Source organism: Rhinatrema bivittatum, chromosome 2 (genome assembly GCF_901001135.1).
Source record: "Rhinatrema bivittatum chromosome 2, aRhiBiv1.1, whole genome shotgun sequence".
NCBI classification, from domain to species: domain Eukaryota; kingdom Metazoa; phylum Chordata; class Amphibia; order Gymnophiona; family Rhinatrematidae; genus Rhinatrema; species Rhinatrema bivittatum.
In genome coordinates, this window is record NC_042616.1 from 695,189,301 (window position 1) to 695,216,367 (window position 27,067).

A 27,067-nucleotide genomic window follows, 5' to 3' on the forward strand; every position below is an offset into this window, starting at 1 on the left:
AATGGCATGGTTTACCGTATCGAAAGCCGCTGAGATATCTAGGAGGACCAGAAGGTATGAAAGCCCTTTGTCAAGACCCAGGAGGATGTGGTCTGATAGGGAGATGAGGAGGGTTTCTGTGCTGGAGGATTTCCGGAAACCGTACTGTGAGGGGTATAGTATTTTATGTTCCTCAAGGTAGTCAGAGAGTTGTGTGTTCACAATTTTCTCTGTGAGCTTTGCTAGAAACGGAAGGTTGGATATAGGTCTGTAATTGGAGAGTTCTTTTGTATCCAAGTTATGTTTCTTCAAGAGGGGTTTGAGAGATGCAGATTTTAGCTCATCTGGATAGTTTCCTTGAGTTAGGGAACAGTTTATGAAGTTAGTCAGTGCTCTAGAGATGGTGCTGGGGATGAGGAGCAGACGTTTAGTAGGGATGTGGTCCGTCGGATGGCTGGATGGTTTCATTTTTTTAAGGGTTGATTCTATCTCCAAAGTGGTTGTAGGTTCGAAGGAGTCGAAGGAGGCTCTGGGATGATGGGTGGGATTGGAGTCTAGAGCTGGGTTCATCGGGTTGGTAGGAAGGAGTGCCAGTGTGTTTGTGATTTTATCTTGGAAGAAGCGTGCTAGTTCATTGGCTTTTGATTGAGCCTGTTCATCTGGGATAGTAGGGGCAGAAGGTTTTGTGAGTTGGGATACGAAGGAAAACACGGCCCTGGCATCGTATTGTATGTCGTGGATTCTGCTAGCATAGAATTTTTTTTTTGTCTGTAGAATAGAGATCTTGTAGAAATGCAGGGTACGTTTGTAATCAAATAGAGTTGTGGTGTTGGGGTTATTACGCCATAAGCCTTCTTTGTGTCTGAGGTCTAGCTTCATCAGTTTCAGTTCTGGGGAGAACCAAGGTTGTTTCTTTTTTTGTGACCAATTGATGGTTTTCGACATTTTAGGACAGAGTTTGTTGGCTATTGATTCCGTGATGTTGCTCCAAGAGAGAAGGGCCGCGTTGGGGTTGGAGATATCCATATTAGGTAGATCTTTAGTTAGATGTTCGCTAAGAGTGTCGGAGGGGCATGCTTTCCGGAAGTGGATGGTAGATTGAGGTTGAGATTCAATATAATTTACTTTGGTGGAGAGAGTAGTTGATATCAGGGAGTGGTCCGATATCTGACACTAACTTAGGCAGGGACTTAGGATACATGCACAGAGCTATACTATTATAAAACAAAATAATCCTATAACGCAGATAAATTACTAGTCCTGGAGCTCATTGAATCTGTGTGCTGAAGTGACCACCATAAATATAACCTTCCAGGCCAGGTACTTATGTTTACAGGGGTCTAATGGCTCAGATAGAGATTTCAACAACTAGGTGGTCACAAGACGATTGGCAGATGATGGGTTTACCTTTTACATTGTACTAAGTAAAAATTACACTGAAAAGAACCCTATTGGATTTAGTCTTCAGTCCAGACTCAAAGATGCAGAAGATATTCAACCAGTTTTTGTTTGTAGCAGAAGAAAAGGTCTAGAGCTTTTCCTTCACACAAGAAGGCAAACCACCTCTGTTTGAAACCATAGGGGCAGATTTTCAAATGGGTACGTGCATAAGATAGGTGCATACCCTCCGAAAACCTGCCCCAAGTTCCCCCTGCACGCGCCGAGGCTATGTTGAATAGGCTCGGTGGTGTGCGCAAGTCCCGGGACGCACGTACGTCCCGGGGCTTTCCTGGGGGGCGTGTCGGGGGCGTGTCGTGGCGGCGTGTCATTCGGGAGTGGGGGACGCAGGCGTGGTTCCGGACCAGGGACATTTTAGGGGCGTGGCCGAGGCCTCCGAAACAGCTCCCGGGCCGGGGAATCGCGCGCTGGCCAGGCATAACTTTTAAAACAAAGGTAGGGGGGGTTTAGATGGGGCTGGGGGGGTGGGTTAAGTAGGGGAAGGGAGGGGAAGGTGCAGGGGGGGGGGTGGTGGAAGGAAAGTTCCTTCCGAGGCCGCTCCGATTTCGGAACGGCCTCAGAGGGAACGGAGGCAGGCTGCGTGGCTCGGCGCGCACAGGCTGCCAATTTTGGGCAGCCTTGCGCACGCCAACCCCAGATTTTAAAGAATACGCACAGCTATGCACGTATCTATTAAAGTCTGGCGTACTTTTGTTTGCGCCTGGTGCGTGAACAAAAGTACTTGCGGGCGTACTTCTATAAAATCTACCCCATATTGTTTTCTTTTGGAATTCTTTCATGAGGCCAGAAATATCTGAGACACATCCTCCGATAGGATGAGGAAATGTAATGCTAACCTCTCAACATCCAGGCTGTGAAGGTTAGGGACCTGATATTAGGATGACACAGTATTCCCCAATTTTGATTGATGAGACCTGAGGAGTTCCCCAACCTTATTGGCTCTCTGATGCTTCAGCTAATAGTGGGCTGTGAGGGTCATAGTTTCCCGGTCTCCTCTGATCTCTAATAAAGTTTCTTCCACTAGAGGGATTAGAGGCTAAACATACAGAAACTCCTCTACTCAGTTTTGGGAGAAGGCATATGAAACAGTTTGCCTTGAATCCCTCTTCTTGTGCTGAAGTTTGGAACAGAGGATAAACAAACAGATCTACCATGGATGTACCACAGTCACTGAATATCTGATTTTTGCTACTCCCCAGTCTAAAGACCATTTGTGAGGTTCCAAAATCTGTCTCAATCTGTCCTCTTGGACATTCTCCTTGCCTGTTAGGTACAGTACGTAGGCCTTAGGACCATTCTTTGAAAGATGGCCCAGACCCACATCTGGACAGCTTCCTATCACAGGAATTATGATCCTGTACCTCCATGTTTGTACATGTAGAACATTGCTACCTAATTGTCTGAATGAGGACAATTTAGTTGGCCCAAATCCAGTCTGGCAACCCCAGTGCTGCCTTGGATCAGAAAGGTCTCCCAGTAGGAGAACATCACCCTGGTGTAGCAGGAAGTGATCCTGTAGCAAGGACCTGCTCTCCAGGTGATGTATTGTCCTCTCGCACTGAGGACAAGACTCCCAGGGCTACTGCCCAGGAGGGAAGGGTTAGGCTGGCCATCATAGTTGGTGATTCAATTATTAGAAATGTAGATAGTAGGGTGGCTGGTGGACATGAGGACCGCCTGGTATCTTGCCTGCCTGGTGCAAAAGTGGCAGACCTCATGCGTCACCGAGATAGGATTATAGACAGTGCTGGGGAGGAGCCGGCTGTCATGGTACATGTGAGCACCAATGACATAGGAAAATTTGGGAGAGAGGTTCTGGAAGCCAAATTTAGGATTTTAAGTAGAAATCTGAAATCCAGAACCTCCAGGGTAGCATTCTCGGAAATGCTTCCTGTTCCACATGTAGGTCCCCAGAGGCAGGCAGAGCTCCAGAGTTTCAATGCATGGATGAGACAATGGTGCAGGGAATAGGGATTCAGTTTTGTAAGGAACTGGGGAAACATTTGGGGAAGGGGGAGACTTTTCTTAACCAGAGTGGAACCAAGCTGCTGGCACTAACTTTCAAAAAGGAGATAGAGCAGCTTTTAAACTAGAAGAAGGAGGAAAGCCGATAGTCACTCAGTTCGGAGAAATGTATCTTTGAAGGACACTAATGAAACAAGAGAGTTAGGGCATCCCAACAGAGAGGTTCCAATAAAAGCAAACATAGTCCATGTGCCTATATGTAAAAAATCACTGAAGCTAATGATTTTCAAATTATCCCTAACAACTGAAAAGCAGGTTGTTAATACAAACACACTTTGAAATGTCTGTATGCCAATGCCAGAAGTCTAAAAAGTAAGAATGGAGAGTTAGAGTGTATAGCAGTAAATGATGAGATTGACATGATTGGCATCACAGAGACTTGGTGGAAGGAGGATAACAAATAGGACAGTGCTATATCAGGGTACAAATTATATCGTAATGATAGGGAGGTTCAACTTGGTGGGGGTGTGGTACTTTATGTCTGGGAGGGTATAGAGTCCATCAGGATAAAGATCATACAAGAGACTAAATGCTCAGTAGAATCTAAATGGGTAGAAATCCCATGTATGTTGGGTAAGAGTATAGTGATAGGAGTTTACTACCGTCCACCTGGACAAAATGGTCAGACAGATGATGAAATGCTAAGAGAAATCAGGGAAGCTAACTAATTTGGCAGTGCAGTAATAATGGGAGATTTCAATTACCCCAATATTGACTGGGTAAATGTAACATTAGGACTTGCTAGAGACATACATTTCTTTGATGTAACTAATTATACACCTTGGTAGCAATGATTTAGGAGTCATACCCGGATGCCTGATTCTTGATAATATGAGGAGCAACATCGCAGTCATCCTGCCCTTGATGCCCACCACCATGCTCATCTGGTCAGAGATCATCCCGTGCCACCAGTTCCTCAACTAGCCATTGTGGACATGTTGGATGAAGAAATTAAACAAGCAATTGGTACTTTTGATACGGCTATGCGCGTATCTTTTAAAATCCAGTGTACTTTTGTTTGCGCCTGGTGCGTGACCAAGGGTACGCGATCGCGCAATTTTTTAAATTCTACCCACTAGAGAATAGCCACTGCCATTAGCAATGGTAACATGGAATAGACTTAGTTTTTGGGTACTTGCCAGGTTCTTATGGCCTGGATTGGCCACTGTTGGAAACAGGATGCTGGGCTTGATGGACCCTTGGTCTGACCCAGTATGGCATTTTCTTATGTTCTTATGTTCTTGTCGAGTGCTTGTCGAGTGCACATAAGACATTGCATCTAGATGTGTGTGGATTGCTAGGTATTGTTTTGTAACGATGGGGGTGCACCTATAAGTTATGGGACAGGACCTGTTCTTGGCCAACTTGAAGCATGCCATACAGAGAGTGCTGATGGGTTCCTAGTCATTGGCTGCAGCAGGGTGAGGAGGGTCCCAGATAAGGCATCTGGTTATATGGGCTCTATGGCACCTTGCGCGCGCCGAGCCCTAGGGGAGCCCTGATGGCTTTCCCTATTCCCTCCCACCAACCCCCACCTTCCCCTCCCTAACACGTCCCCCAGCCCTACCTAAACCCCCATCCTGACCTTTAATCTTCAAGTTGCACCTGCCTCCAGGCAAGCGTAGATTGTGTGCGCCGGCTGATGGCTGGCCTGCGATCCCGGGCCGCTGTGCCTGAAGGCTCCATCCCCGCCCCCGCCCCACCTACTCCCCGCCCCCTTTTTCAAGCCCCGTGACATACAAGTGGCTTGAATACCCCGGGACATACACGTGGCTTGAATACCAACATCATAACCATTTGCTTTGTTTTTGCTTCTGTTTGTTGAATTTATAACTATGAATGTCATCTATACATGTGATCTATACATGGAATGACGGTAAATAAAATGTCTAAATAAGTAAATAAATAAATAAATAAATAAATAAATATTACACGATTGCAACTTTTTTTTGTGATAGTTATTTAAATTATATTCTTCTACCTTGTATGTCTTGTTTACCAGCCTTTCATTTGTAAACATCTATAGTATACATTTGCTACTTTATCACATATCAGTCACTGGAGTTTAGGACATTTTTTATTCTTGATTATTGCAATATTGTATTTCCCATTCATAATTCTCCTGGATTTCATTATTTAACAAGTGCATCTAATTATGAACATCTTTCAGAATTTCATTTTCCTTTTGAGTTGGCAGGGTTATTAAGCACTACCATATTATGAACTTTACTGATATATTATGCACTTTGCTACATTGCCACTCAACCTGAAACTATGACTCAAGTTAAGCATAATATTTCCATCCACATTGGGCACATTTCAGGAGTCATGGATGAACAGCCAAAGGACATTGCTGTTTTCTGTTGTGCAACTTTTTCGGGATTTTCTTCAATTGCCAATCACATTTTAATTTCTTTGTCTTATTATCATGTATATTATACAAGTACTTTTAATTCTTAGTTTATTATAATCATATGCTTTCAGATTTGCAAATCTCTCTATTATGATACAATTATCCTTTATTATGGTACAATTATAATCTTCTCACATTCACCATGACATTAAAAGTCGTATCACCAAAAATTATTTTAATTTTTTCATTGCTATGCAATGCAATCAGATATATTACTATTCAGATATTGCTCATCATTCATTTACTGTTAATCAAAGATTTTCATAAATTGGAACTTTTAGAATACATTTTGATTCTTTTGAAATCTGATATACTATATATTTATTTTTTTAATACTAAGATTGCTTATTTAGACTTCCTTGTCTATTGTGAAACTTTGCTTATGTAAGTTGCCTTTACTCAGTATCAAAAAAGGGGATGTTGCAGTTGTTGTGGCTCTGTTAAAATTTTTATTTTGCATGTAATAACAGGGATAAGGTCTGAGGTCCAGTTCTACAGGCCGAAGAATGCTCATGCTAACTTCTGTGAACCAAGATGGGAAATTACAAAATGATGATGCAGTGAAAAAAGACAACGTCAACATATTTGCTGAAGCTGCTGAGAACTGTCTACTAGGGATGTGCAGAGCAAAATTTTATGTTCATATTTTTTATGTCCGAAAGGGGGTCCCACTTGCGGCCAATATGGACATAAAAAAAATCCAATGAGTTGGGTATATGTACATATGTGCAAAAAAAAAAATTAAACCCCCTCACCCTCCTTAATCCAGCTTGAGGGGGTCAGGAGGCCCCCCCAAGCTGGCCAAAAGTTCTTTTTGGGCCGAACGAGCCGTCCGGCGCGAACGAGCCGGGAATCACGTGACGCCGCGTCACTCGACGTGCCACCGACGTCACATGCTTCTCGCCAAGGATTGCAGAAATGACGTCCTCACTCCTCGCTCGATCACCAGGGAGTTGTGGTAAGTCGGGGGGGGGGGGGGGGATTAAGGAGGGTGAGGGGGTTTATATTTTTATTTTGGCTCAACAATCGCGATTTCCCACATATCGAACATATCTATGTTCGATATGTGGGAAATCCGATCGTTTATGTCGAATCAATTTTTTAAGTAAAAAAAAAATATGAGTTGCGTTTTACTAATGCGGTCAATCCGAATGCACACCCCTACTGTCTACAGTTCCTGTGTGTGTACAGAATACAGACACTGCAAGGTTGCACTTCTGTTTTCCTCCTATTTTACCAAAACAAAATGAGATACATCTCTTCACAAAGCCAATACACATACTGAGTGGAAAGTTACATGACTTTGTTCAGAGTGTATGCAATGTGATTCATGATGAGCAGGGATGAAATCACTCATGACTGTTAGAGACAAACTATTGAAAAGTATAGGACATGAAAAAAGACAAAGAAACGTCTGAGAGCCCAATATTCAAAACAACACTGAATATCTGGCTATAGTCAGCAGGCACCATTTAGCCAACTAAGGCTTGGATTTATCAAAATGCAATAAGTATTGCATGTGATAGCAAAAGGGGTACATTTTATGCTAATATACAGTTTATTGCAATTATTATTTATGTGAAGAGCTAAGTTAGTGCAAATTGCAATAACATTTTCAGACATTGCTTTAAGTGCCAGATGTGTTGTATTTCCTGCATTCAAGGGGGGGAAAGAGAGAACCTAACCATAGTGTCTTCTCCTTAGATAGGTATTTGTATCCCTATGGTAGGCCCACCTAGTAACTCGAGGTGAGGTTTAGGTATTAGTGTAGGGGGTTAGGGGCCACTTTGACATTCAACGTGAGGCGTACGAACAGAACAGTGGTCTCTTGTGAAGATTTGATGGCCTTCGGAGTGAGGAAACTCACCCAAAGATGAGATTTGGGCAATGTTCTCTCAACCTAGCTTGATGAACGCTCTACCTGGGTAACATCAAGCTAGGTTGAGAGAACATTGCCCAAATCTCATCTTTGGGTGAGTTTCCAATTTGCCAACCTCTTCCTCAACAGGAAGGACTTTGTGGGATCTCCCTATCCACGAGCTTTCAAAAAGAAGGTCAGATCTGCTAGATGTCTAACCACTGAGCATCTGAATTCCTCCATCTCCTTAGCCGAAGAGATGTCCTGGTACCGGGACTTGTACCCGAGCCAGTACGACAGTTGCCAAAGACCAGGCTAGACCACCACCTCTGCTGCCCACTATAAAAGCCAAGCAAGGCAGCATCAGGTGTTCAGGAATTCAGTTCCTGTCTCCTCTGCTGTGGGTACCTGTTTACAAAATAATTCCCATTTAACTCAGGATAAAGCACCTGAAACCCAATTACTAACACCTGGTATCTGTCATACTCTAATAGTGGTTTTGCTGTGTAAACTGGCCGGTACCACCTCTTTAAACAGTTCTGCTATGCACAGACACTTAGCATATTGATGGTTGAACATGTAGATGATCGCTTGATTGTCGCACCAGAATATGATTTGCTTATTCTGCACCTTAGCTTTCCAAAGCACTAGAGCTACCATTATAGGAAATAACTTGAGGAATGTAACGTTCTGAGTTAATCCTAACTCCACCCATGTGTCTGATCAAAGTAGGTGGCCATGCACCCTGGCAATATAGCCTGAAACCCGATCCTATGGAGGCGTCAGAGTGTATTTCTAAATCTGTGCTGGAAAATGGAGGCTCCTGCCACAGAGATAGCCCATTGAAGTTATCCAGGAAGGAAACCCAAATGGTGATGTCATTGCTCAAGGGTTATAATATCCTAATGAAGTGATAAGGCCTACATTCACCCACAGTCATTGCAGCTGGTCTTCTGGGGAAGATCCTTCCTTGGGTATCACTCTACATGCGAAATTCAGGAAGCGTGTGATGGGTTGCAAATCATGGAGAGTCAGCTTCTTCGCATGTGCATGCTTCTGGGCACTCTCCCCCCCCCCCCCCCCCCAGCCACATAACAAGCCCTGGGGGTCTCCGGTGAAAAGGAACAAAAGTGCCCTGCACAGAGTGGTCGGTGCTTCTCGAACCACAGTGCTCTGGCCATCCCTGGCCTCTGCCTGCCTCCGCCAACCCAGATCACAGGGAGGACAACTGGCCATGGGACTGTCCAGCTCTACTGCAGCATCATCAGCTATGTGATTCCCACCCTTGATCTGGCTTGGCAACCTGGAGTTGATTCACCCGACTCTGCACAGCCGCTCCAGGGTGGCCAGAGAACATGACAAGAAGCTCCTCAACAGTCGAACCCTCAACCCTGGGCATGCCCATGTCGGCCACATCTCCTCCCACCTCAGCCGCTCTTAGCACCAATGATTGCCCGCTTCTCACCCTGGCAGCCAAGCTCAAGATTGGCTCCTAAACTGCCTATGGTGTCTCAAATGGTGGCAGCAACATCCCACTGCCAACAGCTGCACCAGTGGCCCAGCCCAGCTCCCAGCTGGCAGCGTCCTCAGGAACTCTGGCAAGAGAACCCAAGCACAAGCATCACAAGCCCCCCTGGGGCTCACGATCAAGGAGGGCCCAGTGGATCCACCCAAGCCCTGGGCCCCTCCGCTAGAAGCAGCAGCAGCTGCAAGTTCATCTGCCAGCTGTGCAAGGAAGAGCATGCCACTCCCCTCTCCCTGGTGCTCAAGATCAAGGAGGGCCCAGTGGATCTGCCCAAGATCAAGCTCCCCCCCCCCCCCCCCCCAGCAGCAGAAAGCTACTGGGCCAGTTAATCTGCCAGCTGTGCAAGGAGTAGCTCATGCCCTCCCCCCCCCCCCCCCCGGCATACCACAAGTGCTCTCGGGCGGGGCGCATGGAGCACCATGTGATAAGGAAATCTGCTGCCCTGCCAACCTGGCCTCGCACCACCGAGAGAAGCCAAACAAAGCTACCTGGGGGCATCTGTGAGATACCACTAGCCCACCACTCACCTCACAACCCCATTCAAACATCCACATGCTGCAGCAATTCAACGCTCCAAGCAGCCCAAAGCGAAAACACACATACACACATGCAGAAAGCACAGCAAAGCAAAATGAACCCACCAACAGTCCGCAGATGGTACAGACCACCTCAAAAAAGACCACCAAACAAACCAGACCTCCAGCCTATAAGTCCACAAGAAGCAGAAACCCACCCTGGAAGGGGCCAAAACCCAAACACCACATCAAAAAAACAAGGGTCCTTTCCCTACAAAAGTAGAGAAGCAACCACCCAGTCAACAAGCCCCACGCAATGACCCAGTAACCTCAAAAGAAATTTGCAACCATAAGGCCCAGATGCTGACAAGTCACGTATTATCCCACGCTGACCATTGGTCCGGACCCCCCTTCCTACATTAACCTGAAATGTCAAGCGATGGAGCTGCCTGCTGCTGCCCTATCCTACCGCACTGTGTCCAAAGTGAGCCATGTTAATTGGGTGCCACGTAGCCGTTTCATTTTTTTCTTTGCTGGGGCTCTCCTTCAAACGCTAAAGCTGGCCAGGAACAAAGAGGCCGGATGTGTCTCAGTCGCGGCCCTTTAAACGGGTTGCGATGTCATCTGCCTGTGACCACTCCTCCCCCCTCCCCCTCGCCCGGCCACATCACCATCACATGGATCTGGGCCAAGGAAGGAGGGGAGAAGGTCAGCTGTGTCACAGCTTGGCTTGCCCCGACGTGATGCAGGAGTCCCACTGGCTGGTTGTAACCGGACCGCTACATGTGGCTACAGGTGGGCTACAGACATGGGGCCTCATGACCACTTATATCTCTTTGACTCTACGCCATCATTAATATATAGTTCTGTACCCCCACCAATTTGATTCACCCTATCATTGCAATATAATTTGTACATATGTATAGCACTGTCCCATTGGTTATCCTCCTTCTAACAAGTCTGAAATGCAATTATTTCTACCCTTTCATTCAGTGTTATACATTCTAACTTTCCCATTTTATTTTTTAGTCTTCTAGTATTTGCATACAGACATCTCGTTATGCTTTTTGTTTGTATTTAGCACCTTCCTAGCAGCTGACAGTGATAATTTGGAATTTTTAAATTCATTTTTCTCTTTATTTAAAGGAACCTGTGCTATTTGTGCCTTTATTGTAACCTCTTTATCAGGATATTCTAACTTCCCTGTTTTGTTATTATCCTTCGAAGGTACCTCCCTCTATACCATGTGCTGCTGTGTGACTATCAGCTTTTCTCCACGATGTAATTTAAAAGCTGTTTTATCTTATTTTTAAACATTAATGCCAGCAGCTTGGGTCCACATTCACGTGCTTTGGAACATAATACCTGGTGCGCCGGACAATCTGAATCCTCAAAATTCCTAACACATATTATATTTGGCCTGCTGATCTGGCTGTATAAACTTAAATCAAAGGGATAGTGTACCTAAACATAACTTGGACCTGTGGCCACCCTTTGTGTGCTTCTGCTGGGGAATGAATATAGTCATGGGGTCAGTGCTTTGCATGTTGTAAAATACTATCTTTGTGACTCTGAGTGCTGAACTGTCTCTAATAACAATATAGTGCTCAAGTGTGACACAAGAAATGTGAGGTATTAAGCTACAGTGATGAATTCATTTACAAATTACTAAATAATGCCAAACAACCTTATTTTATAAGTGCCTAGCATGCAGTTTTCAATAACTACTTCCTTTATTAATTTTTAGTGGAAACCAGTAGTAGAGGTGAGATGGGAATGAGAAGGAAAAAAAATGTATATCTTAAGATCACCTCTCCAAAACTGAGCAAAATAACAGCTTGGTACATGCTCCATTAAGGATGACTTATAAAACTGAATCAGTAAACTATCTGTTCTAAATAATGGTAGGTCGCAGTGATACTGCATTCTCATTATTACTGTCACAGTGAAGCATGCTCTCCTCTAATGTAATTTAGCCAACATAGCACATTAAAATAAAATAATTCTAAAACCTGTCACACAGACAAATGCTCTTATACAAGTTCCAAGTAAATTCCAAAAAGCAACTATATATATGATGTCACAAGCACCACAGGGGCAAGATATTCTACAGAAACACCTGGAGACTTTCTGTGATTGCAAAATACTAAAAGCCCTTTGAAGATATCATCTTGGTTCTGGGGACAAAATTGATTTGACCAAGAATCACTTAAAAACCTGACATATCCTACAGGAGAGAAGCATTCTGATTACTATAGTTTCAACTGTAAAGCAATTTTTAGTTGCTAAAATTAGCTTTTTATACCTTGAAAAGTTTACCTGACTACCTATTCATCTCATCTGTTTTCTTGATCTTAAAATGGGTAAATCAACCTCCCAGTGGGTAGCTAACAATGAGAAATAAAGTGATTTGCATAAGGTCACAATAATTGTCTAGATCTCCTGGCCCCTGACTGCCAGCTCTAATCACGGATCACTTCTCTTCCTTGTGTGCTGCATATAGGCACCCTCCAGCCTTGTATATAAAAAGCAACAGGAGAATCACAAGGCCAATAATTTTCCATGTAAATTACACAATTATTGTTGCGCAATTTCTAAATAAATGTAGTCTACTGACAATTCAATAAAACAAAACATTGCTAAAGTGGTTTTCACCAAAATTTGTAATTCCTTCCACTGAAAAGCCTCAACCACCATGTGTTATAATTAATGAGGTTTGGGTGGACCCTTGGACACTGTGGCAGCTGACCACGCCCATGGGGGAAGTCCCATGAGGGGCCACAGGTCAGGCTCAGCTCTGGGACACACAAACACAGATTTATCTTTATTTAGACAGTTTGAGAAGCCACCAGAGGTGGCAGTAGTGAGTAGAAGATGTAGCCCGGCTGGGCTAGTATTCCCCAGGCGCTGGAACAGTGGTTCCTCCGGTAGCAGTGCTGTAGTGGAGAGAACTGAGATAATGAGTACAATAGAAATTTCACAGTCCCAAATATGGAGAAGCCCCGGGATAGGGAGAGCTGGCCCTCGAGGAGCGAGTACCAGATCCCTGGGAGCAGAGAGACTCGTTGGCAAAGTACTCACACAGCGGTTCCACGTAGGAGATGGCACTGGTGCTGGAACAGAGGCAGGCCCTCGAGGAGCGAGTACCTGGTGCCAGGGAGACAGCTCTGAGGAGTGGATGATGGTAGTACTCACTGATGGTGTCTGTAGCAAATTCTTCCAAGAAGAAGAGGAGATAGATGCAAGCAGCAGGTCAGGGAACATGGGCCCTCGAGGAGCGAGTACCGGTTACCTGATAGCGACCTGAAAGAAGCAAAAGAGGCCCCAGAGGAACGTGTACCCTGTTAGCAGAAAGAGTCCAATAGAAGTTGGAAAGGCAGCGTAGCTGGGTACGGAGAGCGAATCCCATCCATAAGAATCCCCCTTGCTAACTCAACAGCTAGCAATAAAGTGTAGGCTTAAATATCCGGGCAACGTGACGTCATAACAGGGGGACGCCCCTGAGGAATGCGCCAATGAGGAAATAAGAATGAGGGCCGCACAGCACGCACACCCTAAGGTACCTATAGAACATGGCGGGAGGCAGCGCCCAAGCCGGTCCGGGGAACCGGAGAGAACAGCAGGCGGACGCCGTGGCAGCTAGTAGTCCAAGGTGAGCGGGAGCCACAAGAAAAGTGAGGTAGGCAGGGCGAAGCCATCGCAGACTGACAGTCGCAACACTATACCATCCACTCTTCCATAGACTATAGTATGTGTATTCCCTCAGGGTGTGTGGTCTCGATGACTTGTTGGTAACTGTATTGCTATCTATATTTAAAAAGAAAAAATAATTGATTTAGCCTTTTCTTAGGAGAAAGAACAGTGCGCTAGTGCTTTCACTGCTTTCACTCACTCCTATAGCCTTATACTGTTTCTTCTAAACTTGCTATGTTTATAGCATATGTGGGTGGCTTGGGTAGGGTTGTCACTGTGTACCTTCCTCTCAGCAATCATAGCATTTACTGTCTGATTGCAAAAGAGGAAATAAACTTTATCCCCCCCCCCTTCCCCAGTAACTGGCACTTAAGCAGATTTGGGTGGATTTTAAAAGCCCTGCTCGCGTAAATCCGCCCGGATTTACGCGAGCAGGGCCTTGCGCGCTGGCGCGCCTATTTTCCATAGGCCGCCTGCGCACGCAGAACCCCGGGATGCGCGTAGGTCCCGGGGTTTTTGGACGGGGGCGTGTCGGGGGCGGGGCCGAACGACGCAGCATTTTGGGGCGGGACGCGGCGTTTCGGGGGCGGGCCAGGGGGCGTGGTTTCGGGCCGGGGCATTCCGGGGGCGTGGCCGCGCCCTCCGGAACCGCCCCTGGGTCGGGTCTCGGCGCGCCAGCAGCCCGCTGGCGCACGTGGATTTACATCTCCCTCCGGGAGCCATAAATCCATGGATAAAGGTAGGGGGGGGGGGTTTTAGATAGGGCCGGGGGGGTGGGTTAGGTAGAGGAAGGGAGGGGAAGGTGAGGGGAGGGAACGGAGGCAGGCTGCGCGGCTCGGCGCGCGCCGGCTGCCCAAAATCGGCAGCCTTGCGCGCGCCGATCCAGGATTTTAGAGGATACGCGCAGCTATGCGTGTATCTTATAAATCCAGCGTACTTTTGTTTGCGCCTGCTGCGCAAACAAAAGTACGCGATCGCGCAGTTTTTAAAAATCTACCCCATTGGTTCTTGGCTATGTATGCTTTCTTTTTCTTTGGACATGTTATTTCAACTCTCAAACATACAATACATCAGTCTTTCACTCAATTAAGCTGCTTTAAGTCACCACATTGCAGCATCAGCACTATTGTTAACTTTTCTATCCTCCACTTTACCTTGCCTGGAAACAATGCTTAAATTCCCTCAAACACACTGCTCATTCACTCTCAGGCATACATTTTTACTATTCTTTTCTTCTTTGGAGTGGAGCAGTTGAGACAGTGCTTCCGGTCTGTTCAAGTTCAGCTTCTGCCCTGCCTCAAATTCTAAACTGCCTTTTGATTTTCTAGCATCTCTATATTCCTACTTGGTAATGTCACCATGTTTTTTTTCCCTAACACCGAATGACATTCCCTTATTAAAAACTGGCAGCCCTTCAAAGCCGTTGGGTCAATCTTGCAGATTCTAGGGGAATTTTCTATAATTTCTTCTTCATTTTAGCCATGTTGAATAATTTAAAGTATATCTGTACTTTGACTCAAACTAGTGATGATGTGCCGCTGATTTCTTCACTGGTTGCTAGCGAAGCCATTTCTATGTTACCCAGGTATATGACTTCGGAATTGCCTGTGTCACTATGGTAGTCCTAGATTTTTTGGGATGAGTCAGAATGGTCCACTAACATTTGGGGGAGGAGGGATGGACACTCTCACTTGCTGAGAAACTATTTTCTTCTTATTGCAGATGTCAAAAAATGTTTTTCCCAAGAGCAAAACTATTTTTACAGTCTGTTTATTTTTGACTTATGTTACAATAAGCCCTATTAAGATTCAAGGTCCTACATTGTCATTACTATTATTCTTTTAGAAGCTATTTTGCCAGCACTTTTTCTAAGAGCTCAGTCAGGATTATCTGGTTCCTTACTGGTGAACTGAATCAAAATTCCCAAATATTGGGAGGTTTTAAGGGGGTTTTAGCTCTCAACAGGGCTAATTCTGTTTTTAAATGACCTACATTTAGATTTATCCAGATATTCAGCAACACACTTAAGGCCTCATTTACTAAGCATTTTCCCTATAGACAGAGAAGGGGAGAAAAGCCTTAGTGAATCAGGTCCTTAATTGGCTAAGTTAACTGGGAAAATGTAATCGGTTAACTTTGGCTGCTCTGCTACTGCTGAATATTGATACTTATTTATCTAATGAAAGTCCAAACTTCCAAGGAGAAGCAACTCCTTAAAAATTAAGCATGCAACCCCTTTCCCCCCCACCAAATCAATTTTGATCATGGGGAGGTTTTTGAACCATAGGTTAAACATTGCAGCAGTGTTGCAGGTTAATCCTTGTCATCACTGTACAAATCAGGCCAATACTATCAAGCACTTCAATGTGAATGCCTTTGCATTTTACATCAGACATTAGAGTCAGCGAGCAAGCTTTAAGTGCTAATGATAAATGATCTTTGAATCGATATTATTATCCTGAAAAATGCACAACAATGTATAAGCCTTCTATTGCCAGACTATAGCAGAGCAAATGCTATGGAAATCTCCAAAGAGCAATATCAATATTACTATATACAGAAAAAAACATTTCTCCTGGCTTGATAGGTTGCATTTATCCTATAGCCTTAGAAATAACTTAAATGGGAACATTATGAAAATTAAGAGCACTAAATGATGAATAAATGCAGTTTATTCCTAGCGATTATTAGTACCAGTAACTTTTTTCAGCTACATAGTCATCTATCATCTTTAGGAACTTTCATTTTTATTTTTTTTCCTGGAATTTTCAATGTTAGAACATAAAAGTCAGTGGAAAAATGAATTTGCTATAACACATAAGACAAAAATCAGTGGGAAAAAATTATTTTCCCCACTGATTTCGTTTTTGTTCTGACATGGAAATTTTCAGGTAAAATAAAATAAAAACGGAAAACAAATATCCCTAGTCATCTCCTACAACTATACATGTGTTGATATTTGATTGTATGTGATATATGTTGTAAACCATGAGCCAAATGTTCAAAGGGATTGATCTCAGTGCATCCATAGAAAAAATACTTAGTATGTTTGGTTATGGCCCTAGAAAAATGATACGAATCATCTACCAAATAGATCATTGCATGCCTATGGAGTTTCTTCTGTCCCTACTATATTTGTTTGTTGGGGATGGCAATCAGCATCAAGCAGGTTCTACATTTGCAATTCTCCTAATATAGTTTAAATTTTTGTCAATGCATGTTATGATCTATTTATTTTAAGGTGGATTTTAAAAGCCCGACACATGTCAAAATTAGGAGGTGAGTGAATATGTTGGACTGGCACGAACTGAGTGGATTTTAAAAGCCAGCCAGATATGCGTGTTCTTGCCACTGTACACAAATGAAAAGTTTTAAAAAGGGGTGGGGTGAATGCGTATTCTGGGCAGGACATGGGTGTTCTGGGATTTAACCATGAAATTTGTGCGTGAATACTTACATGCACCGATGAGAGCTGGGGTCCCCTGCCACGTAACTTTCCTTCTGCTATGGATGACGTGTAAATAGTAAAACAAAAAAAATATATAGTCAAATGATTGGGGTTTTAAAGGTCGGGGCTAACAGGGGGGAAGGGAGGCTATTAAAATAGGGGTTTTTGGAAATAATATCCCTTAATTTGGTGAACTGGGAATGAACTTGGAAAACGGCCAATGGCATCGGCACGTGTGTCTTTGTGCGCACACTTATGTGTGTACATATATGCATGTATGTTATAAAATGGCCATGTCCCTGGGTGCGGGCTGTCACAGGAACTAGATTCCCCTTTCAAACAGATGCAGGCCATCCTACAGTAAATTCTATTGTCCCAGCAAATAAAGACCTAGTCCCCAAGAGATCTACAACCCTTTTTCTAACTCCCGGTTCTTTACTTATGCATTGAAGATCCTTGTGCAACATAGTCTATCATTCATAGTAACATAACATAACAAAATGTTATAGTATATTAGATGACAGCAGAAAACTATTATTGGTCTATCCACTCTGTCTGTTATCCTGGTTTAGGATGCTAAGGATATATTTTACCTGTCAGCTGTAGAAGCTTGACTACTTGTAGGATATTCCTTATCCAAGTCAGTGTTTGTTGACTTCCACTGTTGACATACTCAATAGAAAAATACACACATTTCCAAACTCAATACAACAACTAATCCCGCTAGGAATGTGCAGGAGAAAACACTTTGTTTTATTTCTTAATTCATTTTGAGGGGACACCAATTCATTTCTTTAGTTTCAGAAATGAAAAAATAATATTTTTTCATGTGATTTATTTTTCATTTGCCATTATAGTCGATAGAGTAAGCATTACAATCTCTATTGGGCTCCAGAATTAGGGTTTTCAAATTAATTGTCTTAGAACTTGTGGGAAATAATTATAAGAAGAGGGAAAGGATTCCAAGGTATCTAGAAAGACTATGGAAAGTGGCATGAGTAGCCTAAGGATCCGTAAAGGGGCAAAGGAGTACCAGCATTGGTAGAATTTCTCCAAATTACTGTGAGAGAAGCAAAAGGGAAGAACAGCCCAAGGCTCCAAAAGAAGGCATTATCAATAGTAGGGATGTGCAATCATTTTTCCAAAATTAGGCAATGTCAATGAAATTGCCTAATTCGGAATGGTTCGGGAGAATTGAAAAACGATTTAATTTTTTCCGAAATTTTGGAAAAATAAATTTTTGAATTAGTGCACGCTAACTCCTGTGTGTGTGTGTGTGTGTGTGTGGGGGGGGGGGGGTCTCTAATCAATAGTGACATGAATTCTTGATGATATTTCGAGTGGTAACTGAAATGCCATCAAGGGTTCAAGTCACTGTTTTAGAAATGTAATGCAGGCATTTTTACTATCATGCTTAGACTATTGCAATGGGCTTTATGTGGGCCTTACCAAGTGCTATCTGAAAATGCTACAATAATTAATTAATTCTGTGGCTTGGGTGTTATGGCAGGTAGGTATGAGGCAGCAAGTCCATGGTAAGAGAAACTTGTTTCTATTCTTTTTTAAAAACTTTTGTTCTGTGGACAAAACACCCCAATGGAATCAGGAAACAAAAAGGGTAAGAGAACCAGGTTCAGATAATTATAGGGAATGAGCAGTCCCCCTTCCTCTTGGGGGACTGCTCTGCCTCCAGATCTTCTGTTCTCCTTCAGTTCCTCTCCCAGGGTAGGAGGGTTTTTCCTGGCTTGGGTTTACAGTTCCCCTAGGCACATGGCTTGTTCAACATTCAGTGATACAAGCCCTCTGCAGTCTCAGCTTTTAGTGATTTTAACTCCACTAAGCTTATAGCCAGTGATTTGCTATTACCCAGCCTGGATGGGTTATCTTCTCTCAGCTAAAAGGCCAAGACCTAGGCAGGACCATAGAACGAGAATGTATACACACTCTTCTATCCCACCTGGCTTTTTTTTTCCCCTGTTGTCTGGGTACCCAAGGGTCTGACTCCTCCTTTTAGTCAGGGTGAAAATCTGTTTGCTTTCTAGGACTGTTTCCCAGTACATTTCTCTCATAAATTCCTTTCTCATTCAGAATTCTCCAATGGAGTCATATCTCTGTATGATTTAAAGTGATATTTCACTGCAAGTTACCAACAGTCATCCAGGGGGCTGTGACATGCAAATTCCCCTACCTGAATCTCTGACTCATCTATTCAATGGTTATTTAAGCACCTTCATAGTAAGAGGTCTGGTAACCTTTTCAATCTCATTATGGGTTTCCTGGGCTGGTAGCTCATGTTACATTGTTACATTGCCCTCTTTGTTTTCTCTGCTGTAGTTCACTTAAATGGTAGCTTGCTCTTTACCCTCTCTCCCTTGGAAAGGACATTTCACTAGCAAATTCACCCGCAATATGTATATCATCATCATCATCATCATCAAAATATGAATCTGAAAGCATGATCTTATTTAGTAATTTTTATGGTCAAAAAATGAACTGCAGTGCACAGATGTGATTTTTGGCTATATCTTATTTTCAAGTATTCCTTCCTTGCTACTGACTTGAAATTTGAAGCAACTTTCATCATCAGAACTATTAGGATTTTCAGTTTTCCCTTTCCAAATAAACATAGTTTCCTGCTAGAGGGACTGTTCTTCATAGTGTCTGTGCCATTTCCAGTGCCTATTGTTGTTGCCTTACTATTACCACTACCAGTACTCTTCCTATACTATTGAATCACCTGACCAGTATCACATTTTCTTCCAAATAGCAATGGCATGATTGATTATGATAATGCAGAGTACAAAGGCAATGCACATAGGAGTGGGAAAATACAGGAAAAGTGAGATAAGAACATTTGTTTTTCTACAAAAGAAGTCAAATAGAAAGGAAAACAGTACACACAGACTGTCACACTGAAGGATTTGCAGCGCACACAGATTCACAGTAACAGGAAAATTCTACACAGTGTGAGCACTGAGCAGCACTACATTTCAAAGAGTCTCTAATCTAGTACTTCAGGATTTGGCCCAACACAAAAAAATGTGTGATGATTTAACTAAAAAAAATCTAGAAAGGAAAGAGACACACAGGATGTCACCACAATCGTATGAGGAACTTTAAAGATGAATTTTCAAAAGTTGTGCATGTAAAAAATAGCACTTGCATGCATAAAATAGCATATACGCAAGTATATGCTATTTAAAAAAATGCAACATAAACACGTAAATCAGGGTCCATGAGTAAATTTGCATATGTAAAGAAGGGGTGGGCCAGGGGCATTCCGGGGAAGAGCCAACATTTATGTGAGTAAGTTGCTATTTTACAACCTGCCAAAGTAATGAGAATAAGTCTTTTACTTCGTATATTTACATAGGGTCATTATCTGGCATAATTGCTCATAAATATCTTTAAAGTGACAAAATGACTGGCTGGAGTGTCTGGGAGATGGGGATGTCCAGGAGAAAAAAATTAATTTTTGTTATTATCGTGCCCCTACCGCTGCCTCGAGGACCATCGGAGGCCCCTTGCCTAAGGTTATGCGGCTCAAAGCACCCAGTGCCTTAATTCCAGCGCTCAATGGAATTAGTTTCAACTTATTTTTAACTGTAGTCAACCAGCAAGATGAATCTCTATTAAACACCCAACCACAATCAATGTCTCTTGATATAAACTCTTATATGTTACCGAATTATAATGGCACCACCCATGTTATTTATGAACTATATTTTACTTTGTTATAGGTGCCCATCTGTAAACCGTTGTGATGGTGAATTACTTAATGACTATATAAAAACTCTTAAATAAATTAAATAAATGTACTTTTTGTGATTTTTTTTTCTACAAATTTTGGTTTGTAGATTGTTTGATTCATTTTCATTCGTGAGAAAAAAATGAATCAATAAATTAAAAAAATAAACAAACCCCAAAGTGGCCAATAAACAAAAATGAGGCCTCCTGGGGCCTCCTGCTCTCCTGTCTGAAAAGATGCTTGGGCTGGGATCCCCCACAGCCCCCACTAATCTGGGCCAGTGGGGATCCACTGGCTTTGGCCTAGGCCCAAGCCAAAGCTTCGGCCTTGCTTAGACTGAGGGCACAGTAGGTCGCCTTGACCCCAGCCTACTCAATGCCAAAGCTTCAGCCTGACCCAGAGACTGGGTCCTGATGCCAGGACCTTGGCCTGGACCCAGTACCAATGTTGCCTCCTGATCTGGAGGCCAGGTTCTGACACTGAAGCCTCAGCTCAGACCCAGGCTTGATGCGCAACCCAAACTGGGGGCCGGGTCCCGATACTGGGACCTTGGCCTAGACTGGGACCCACAACCAGGACCAATGCTGTGACCTGACTCGGAGGCTGGGTCCCTATGCCAGGGCCTAGGCATGATCCTAGCGGATGGCACCATTTGGCTTGCAAGTGACAAAGAAAGAATATGACAAAGAAGAGGCTCTAAGGCCTGGGCCTGACCCTGGGTCAAAGCCCAGGCATTGGGACCTGGCATCCTGGCTGAGGCTCCAGTGTTGGGCATGGGTCTGGGCCTAGGCCTCAGCCTCAGAACTCAGCCTCCGGAATTGGGACCTGGCCTCTGGGTCAGGTTGCAGCATTGGACTTGGGTTCAAGCTGAGGCCCCAACTTCCAGGCCGGGTTTTGGCATTGAGCCTGGGTCTGGGCTGAGGCCCCAGCCTCAGAACTCAGCATCCGGAATCGGGACCTGGCCTCTGGGTCAGGTCACAGCATCGGGCCTGGGTATGGGCTCTGGCCTAGGCCCAGGTGTCAGGACCCAGCCTTTGAGTTGCGTCTTTGCATTGGACCTTGATCCAGGCCTCGGCCCCAGCATTGGGATCCGGCCTTCATTGGATACCTGATGGATAAGTTTATTGTTTAATTTTTGAGGGTCTTGGCTAAGTTCCTGCCATCAGCCCTTTCCTCTACTGAGACCCTAGCATAGCATTTGGGCCTAGGCCATGGCACCTGCTTTAGGTCTGTGTACTGTTACCTATATACTGTTCGTATGTAACTTTACAAGGACTGAGCAGAACTGTTCCTTGGTTCAGAGATGGGGAAGAGTCAGGACTTACTTGCATACTTTTGTATTTTCAAAAGTATTTACTTAAACTTTCCTGAAAAATTCATGCATACATAAAAGCAAGTTTAAGTGTGTGTGGATAAATTTGGTGGGATAATTTTCAAAGCAGATTTATGCACATACATTGCCTTAAAAAATTGGTGTTACTTACTTACATTTTTTGCTGCCTACTTTAGGTGGATTGTTTAAAATTAGCCCCATAATGCAAGTCTATGAGTATCTTATTATTATTCACCAGATCCTAACCTGTGGAAATATTGTTGGTATTACTACTTCTACTATTAATACTATGTAGCATTTCAATAGCCATGCTACTTTGCGCACACAACACTTTACAGATACATATATGAGGCACCAGTGAATATTTATTTATTTTATTTATTTAAATTTCTTATATACCGGCATTCGCGATGGGAGTCGCATCATGCCGGTTTACAAATAACAAGGTGTGACAACAGAATAAATACTTAATAACTTAAAAACATTAACATGTGATAGAAGAATAAGGTAGCAGTTACAATAAAACAGGGATAAAATGCAACTTGGAATGAAGAGAAGGCAAAAGAGAGATTAACACTGAGATAACAAAAGAATGACCAAGGTAAATAAAACCAAGGTAAATAAACCTGCCTCATTAAAAAAGAGAGAACATTATTGAGTTGTCAAAGGTTGTTGATTCCCTGACAGGAGTTCTTAGTTGCTTAAGTTGAGAGTGGGTTCAGTTGGTGTCTGGAAAGGCTTTCAAGAATAGCCAGGTTTTAAGTCTTTTTCTGAAAGTGGGGAGGCAAGGTTCCTGTCTCAGTTCTGGTGGTATAGAATTCCACAAGGTAGGTCCTGCTGTAGAGAAAGCCCTGTCTCTGAGAGTCCTATGGTTAAAGGTTTTTGCAGGAGGCACCTGTAATGAGTCTCTGTAGGACTCTCTGATAGGTCTGATGGAGGTATGTTTTTTAAATGGGATTTGGAGGTTAAGCGGAGAGAGTTGATGGAATGCTTTGTAGATGGTAGTAATGGATTTATATAAGATTCTATAGTGCACTGGCAGCCAATGTAAGTCTTTGAGAATTGGAGATATGTGGTCTCTTCTTCTTGTGTTTGTCAAAATTCTGGCCGCCGTGTTCTGAACCATCTGAAGAGGTTTAGTATGAGAAGACGGGAGACCTAATAGAATAGAATTGCAATAATCTAACTTAGAGAAGATTATTGATTGCAAAACTGTTCTGTAATCGTGGAAATGGAAAAGTGGTTTGATTCTTTTTAAGACGTGTAATTTATAAAAGCAGTCCTTCGTGGTTTGATTAATAAAAGATTTTAGATTTAGCCGATTGTGGATAATGGCTCCTAGGTCTCTTACATGTGAAGTTTGAAAGCCGGTTGGAGGATTTGAGGTGAGGTTACTGTTTTCAGGGGAAATTATGAGGACTTCGGTTTTAGCGGAATTTAAGATTAGATTTAGGCTGGAGAGGAGGTTGTCAATATTTTGAAGACAGTTTTCCCAGATTTTGATAGTTTTTGTAAGGGATTCTTTGATAGGGATGACAATCTGGATGTCATCTGCGTATAGAAAGTATTTGAGGTTAAGATTAGTTAATAGTTGACATAGGGGTAGGAGGTAAATGTTAAAGAGCGTGGGGGAGAGAGAGGAGCCCTGTGGAACACCTAGCGAAGAAGGGTAAAACTGTGATTCTTTGTTATGTATTTTGACTTTATATCCTCTGTTTCCCAAGAATGATTTGAACCAGGCAAGAGCAGAGCCTGTAATTCCGATGTTCGCTAGTTGATTTAGGAGAAGGGAGTGATTCATGGTGTCAAAGGCCGCCGATAGGTCGAGGAGTATCAGCAAGTAGGCGTGACCTTTATCGAGGCCCATGATGAGGTAATCTGTCAGAGATATGAGAAGTGATTCTGTACTTAAAGATTTTCGGAAGCCGTATTGAGTGGGGAATAATATGTTGTTGTCTTCGAGGTATTCTGATAATCTGGTGTTGACTAATTTTTCTGTAACCTTGGCTATAAAAGGAAGGTTGGATATTGGGCGGAAGTTGGATGGATCTTTAGGATTAAGGTTCGGTTTTTTTAATAGGGGTTTGATAGAAGCAACTTTCAGGTCGTCTGGATAAATTCCTTGGGCTAAGGAACAATTGATAATGTCAGTTAGGGTTTTGGAGATGGTATCTGGAATTAGCAGCAGTAGTTTGGGAGGGATCTGGTCAAATGGGTGGGATGATGGTTTCATTCTCTTCAATACTAACTTGGTCTCTGATATTGCAATGGGTTCGAAGGCTTGTATAGCCATGTCATTGCAGTGATGGCGGAATGTGCTGGGTGGGGCTAGGGTATTCATTTTTAGTTGAGATTGCAGGTTGGAAATTTTGTTACTGAAGAAGATGGCCAGCTCCTCAGCTTTTTCGTGCGCTTGGTTGAGTGGGATGTCCGGAGAATTGGGTTGAGTTAAGTTCGAGACGTAAGTAAAGAGGGCTTTTGAATCGAAGATGAGGTGATGTATCTTGTGAGCGTAGTAGTCCCTTTTTGTTTTTAGTGTGGCGCTCTTGTAGATGTGAAGAGCAAGTTTGTAAGCTGAGAGGGAGGTCGGTGATGGTGCTTTACGCCATTTATTTTCTTTTTGTCTCAGTGAAAGCTTGAGTTTTTGTAGTTGGTCATTAAACCAGGGTTGTCTTCTGGCGGCATTATGTTTAGGTTTTTTTGTTGCCAGTGGGCAGATTTTATTAGCTGCCGATTCTGTGATGTTGGACCATGAGTGGAGAGCCGTGTTGGGAGTGGAGATGTCTATGTGGGGGAGTTCTAGGACAAGTTGTTCGTGAAGTTCATCTGATGAACATAGGTTTCTGTAAGTAAATTGAGGTTGAAGATCTTGTTTGATGTTAGATTGTGCCAGCGAAAAAGTGGTAGAAATTAAAGCATGGTCTGACCAGGGGACTATTTTGCATATGGGGGGTGCTGAGTACGCGATGCCTGAGTTTACAAAAATGAGATCCAAAGTGTGTCCTGCTCTGTGAGTAGGGTTGTTGATTATCTGCTTGAATCCCATGGCGGTCATTGCATTTTGGAAAGTTTCACAGTTTGTAGATGGAGAGGGGTCATCAACATGTAAGTTGAAGTCTCCCAAAATGATGGCTGGAACCGCAAGATTTAGGTTAGTAGCTATTATTTCTAGAATGGGGGAGGCATCTGATTCCAGCAGTCCCGGAGGGGCGTAGACTAGAATGATTTGTAGCTGGTCAGATTTGAAAAATCCGGCTTCAATTTTTGTGGGAGAATGAATTGGGAATTGAGTAAGTCTCAGCTCTTTTTTGGCTGCAAGGAGAATACCCCCACCCTTTCTTTTCTGTCTGGGAATAGAGAAGAAGTCATGGGATTCCGTAGGAAGTTGGTTTATTAGTGCGGTGTCCGTCTGTTTAAGCCATGTTTCAGTAATTGCACAGAGGTCGGGTTTGGTGTCCAGTAGAAGGTCATTAAGTATTAGTGTTTTTTTGGTAAGGGATTGAGCGTTGAATAAAATCAGAGAGAAAAGAGCCAGGCCTAGTGTCTGTGTAAGGGGGGAAATCATGATAGGGATGAGTGATTTATAGGTAGTTGGCCGTGAAAACACTGATGGGTTTCTAATGAGAAATGACCTTTGTTGGAGAATTGGAATAGGGAGACCAGTATGCATTGAGGCTTGGAGGGGTGAGCGCTGGATGCTTGCTGGAGTGGAAGGAAGAGCGCTGGATGCTTGCTGGAGTGGAAGGAGGAGCGCTGGATGATTGCTGGAGTGGAAGGAAGAGCGCTGGATGATTGCTGGAGTGGAAGGAAGAGCGCTGGATGATTGCTGGAGTGGAAGGAAGAGCGCTGGATGATTGCGTTGGTCTCAGGGCTATTTGAACAGAATGTAAAAGGTCCTCATTGAGCCTAGGCTTCAAGATGTGGTTGTAGATTGGTGGAGTTTCACGTAGCTGTAGTTGTTCGCAGGTGGGTGGTGTCGTCTGCAAGAGGCCTTTGTTTGTTTGTTGGGCTTCCCTGGGTGGAGAACGGGGCTCCTCGGGGCTGCAACGAAGGGGCGAGACAAAGGGGCTGGCCCCTTTGTCGTGCTCCTTAGGCGTGCGACGCACGGCGTGCGACGCCTAGGCGCTGTGGTCGATTTAAAGGGCTCCTGGCCCTGCTGCTATTGGCGGCTTGTGCGGGTACGGATTGGCCGCTTCACGGCCCGGAGGAGGGCTGTGGGTGGCGCCTCGGTTCGCGGCTCTGCGCCTCTGCGCCTCGTGGCCGGCGCTGGGGGCTGCCGGGGGCAAGGGTGCGAATCAGGGCCTTACCCCGGTGGGTCTCGGCGCCGGCTGCGCAGGCCTCGGACGATGGGAGACGCTGGATCGGAGACGCTGGAGCAGGTACAATAAGTCTTTATAAAGACTTATTGTACAATAAGTCTTTATAAAATGTGTATGTTTTAACTGTATTTGTTAATTCTAGCTTTTCAGTGGGCTTATAGAACTGAAATACATTCTCTGTATTCCCTTTCCACACAAAAATACTTGTCTAACCTTAACTTTCAGGAGCCTTATTCTTTAAAAATTTGGGAAACAAGCCCAGATAGCAAGTGTCTGCCACTGACGCTTGACAAACTCACAATAGCAATATGCAACACTGTATTGATTATAGAACAGAGAACAAAGTACAGCAAAAATAGAAAGCAAATTAGTATAATGGATAAAGGGTTAATAATATGAAGGGAGCTATTTCACCCCTAGATTAATCAAAATGCTATAAATTTCATATGAATAACATCCGCGAAAAAAAAAATGGGCATGGTTAGGGTAATTTTTCAATTACCGCAATTCACATGTTGCGCTCAGGGGTGGACCCCTGGCCTGAGGCAGTACGGGAACTTACCACAGGGGGCGGAGCACTGAAGGAGACAGAGGCAGTGTATATCTTCACCTCTGGAAGCCCGAGGTCCCCCGGGAGGAGCCCATAGGGACCCGGGCTGCTGGGACTTAGGTGGGCCTCACAGGGTCTCTTGGGAGAGTCTGAGTCCGGCGTGCCCACAGGGACTGGAAGAGCGCTATCGGGTTCAAGGCTGG